The 2,998-nt window shown below is 47.8% G+C and overlaps 1 pseudogene; it reads right to left on the bottom strand.

Annotated features, from left to right (window-relative positions):
* Window positions 1–1,255: 1,255 nt before the first annotated feature.
* On the bottom strand, window positions 1,256–2,074 carry LOC142849023 (chromatin target of PRMT1 protein pseudogene; annotated as a pseudogene).
* Between the last annotated feature and the right edge of the window lie 924 nt (window positions 2,075–2,998).

The raw sequence follows: 2,998 nt of genomic DNA, 5'->3' as shown, positions 1-2,998 counted from the left end.
CTCTCTGTCTGTCTCCTTCTACTTCACCGTCGTTGGTTTTTGAGCCAGGGTTTCTGAGTAGCAATAGAACCTGTCCGGGAACTTGCTCTGTAGACCAGGCTGACCTTGAACTCATTAAGACCAGCCTGCTTCTGCCTCCCAAGCGTAGGGATTCAATTGATTGCCACCAACGCCCAGACTTTGTTTTTCAAAACAAAAACTTTGGATCTAACCAAATATGCTTTGTTTAGAGTTTCCCTAAGCATTATCCATAATAAATTGTAACTAACACATTACACGAAAACCAACATCCATAATCCATTTTTGGGTGGAGGGAAGAAATGTGCATAGTTTTCTAGGCTACTTCCTAATGATTGGGTGCTGATAAATTTTTTGAATGAGACAACAGTTTGTTATAACGAGCCAGATAAATGGATTCCGCTGAAACTGAACAGCTGACAAATTATTGTTAAAATTAAACCTTCAAGAGGTTAAAAAAAAGCGATTTTTGTAGATTGAACCAAGACTGGTTCTGGACATAGGTAACTGCACGTCTGCAGTTAGGTTGTAAAGCTTCTCCTAGCCGAGTGTCTTTGGCGACCACTAATGGCTTCTGTTTCACTAAATGTGAAAAAATCTCTTGGAAATGACACAAAGGCCAAATAAGTTAAAAATGTTATTTTAGGGTGGAAATTCTACACATCCAGCTCAGCATGTCCTATGCAATGTCAAAGACTAAATCAAAGTGGCTACAACGTGTACGCCGTTCCTGACTCAGGAGCACTATCAACATTTCCAAATTACCACCTTCACCATCAACATAGCACACACACCTTCAGTTTAGCTGTGAGCACACAGCTCTTAAGGAAGGTGTAGAACTCTAACCCAGAGAGCTCCCATCAGTGAGAACTCTGGCTGCTTCTGGGAACTCTTTCTGGGATCATAAAGGTGATTAGAAGAAATATTAAACTATCGGCGTATACAGCAGGTGAGGCAGAGACTGGAAAAAAGTTCTCCTCACAGGGCCAACGCATTCCTGCTTAAACCCAAGTCTGGGTGACTGGATAAACAACAAAACAAACTCAGGCGAATCAAGGGAAAATGGGGTTTATTTCACAGAGCATCGAAAGGTAAACAGAACAGGCGAAAGGCACCCACTGGTGGCAAGGGAGTCCACAACCCATGGTGTGAGTCCTTCCGGCCTCAGTCAGGGTCCTTCTCATGGGTGCTCAAGGCTATTTCTTCATAGGCACAGCTGTGGTGATTTCCCGAGAGTCTAAGAGGCAGGCAGGCAGGCTTCAGTTTCAGAATCTGCCTCTGCCATGTAGGCATCCAGCTCAGCATCCAGGCGTGCTCTAGTGTTGGACATGTATGCATCCAGTTCTTTGTCCAGCTGCTCCTTGGTCAATGCAGGGCGAGTGCGGGCACCTCTTCCTCGACCACGGCATCCAAAGTTCCCTCTTCCCCGACCTCCTCTGCCTCGACCACGGCATCCAAAGTTCCCTCTTCCCCAACCTATCACAGCCAGACCTCTACCACCGATTCCGCCACGACCCATAGCTGCACGCCCTCGGCCCCTTCTCCCAGGACCTCCACGACCTGGAACAGCACCACCTCTTGAGTCCATTTGTGGGGCAGCAAAGTCTTGTTCACCTCGGAGGAGCGGGCTTCGACCTTGGAATGACAACCCGCCCCTTGGCAGGCTTCTGGTGGCAAGTCCCCCACGTAGTCCTCCCCTTCCTCTTCCTCTTTCACTTCCTCGTCCTCGGCGAAAGCCTCCCTGGATTTTGGGTAGGCCTCGTCCTCCAATTGCTCCCCTGGACAGGTCACCTCTGGGTAGGCCTGAGGGAGCCTGGATGTTCCTCTTGTTACCCAGGCGCTGCTTAAGTTTTAATGCTGCCCGGACAGAGGGTCTATTCTCCATCTGCTGGGCCAGTCTTCTGTTTCTGGCGCTGCCTTGCAGCTGCTGCTGCAGCGAAGCCCGAATAGTCGCTGGCGTGGACTGTTTGTTCTCCACCAGACTAGTAAAGCGCTCATTTAGAGACAACTTGGGGGTTCTTATTAGCACCACACTTCGCCCTGACTGTGCATCCATCTTCAGGTCCTGAGAATCGAAGGAGATGGACCTCAGGGCTCCTCTCGCGGACGCTGCGGGCGGGTTTGCTGAATCTGAGCTGACAAGAACCACTCGGGTTTATTTGCTGGGCGCTTGCCTAAAGGGTATGATGCGAAGCTCACTCCTGGTCGCGTGGCTATCTAGTCCACCGACACTTCTGCTTGTCCGGCCCACCCTCTCCTTCCTTTCCTTTGTGCTAGTCCGTGCTGCCAATCCAGGAATCTCACAATGAGACTGTGTCTGAGAGAGGTCTCCACGCCTTTTTATATTCTCCTCTAGGGGTGGGACTAAAGGCCTGCACCAATGGGATTAGAGTGTGTGTTAGGGTGTGGCTACTGGGATTAAAGGTGTGTGTTTCTAAATCTGCTCATTAGGCTGATCCATGGCACTCTTTTACTCTCAGATCTTTAGGTAATCTTTATTTATTAAAATACTATTGAAATGTCACTATTTTCCCACTTTCTATGTAAGAGAAAAGAGAAGGCTATAACGAATATGAGCATATACAATAAGTACAGGCAATAAATACATCAACAATGCCCCATCCATTTGTGTTTGACAAATTCAGAGAAAGATTTCACCTCTATCCTATCTATTTGGGTTCAAAGTTTTCTCCCGAATTGATTTTCTATCGTAATTTGCTTTCTTTTTCTGGAAAACTAGAGCTGTAGCTATCAAATCCTCAACTCCCTCAGAGACCCAAGAAGGAAATAACAGGAACTGAGTAAGCAGGAGGCACAAGCAGGCGACTTCCAAACCATGCAATGACAGAAAACGACTGTCTGCCCGTACAGTAACCCAAACCGAGTTTCTGGTGGCATCGGGGCATCCATCTTCAGCCTTCAGGCCTAGCATATTCGACAGGCTTTTCTGTGAGGGAGGATATTCTGTGTCCTGCTTGTC

The sequence above is a fragment of the Microtus pennsylvanicus genome, chromosome 4, assembly GCF_037038515.1.
Source record: "Microtus pennsylvanicus isolate mMicPen1 chromosome 4, mMicPen1.hap1, whole genome shotgun sequence".
In the NCBI taxonomy this organism is placed as follows: domain Eukaryota; kingdom Metazoa; phylum Chordata; class Mammalia; order Rodentia; family Cricetidae; genus Microtus; species Microtus pennsylvanicus.
Note: the sequence above shows the minus strand (reverse complement) of the source record. Positions and strands in the feature narration are given on the sequence as shown.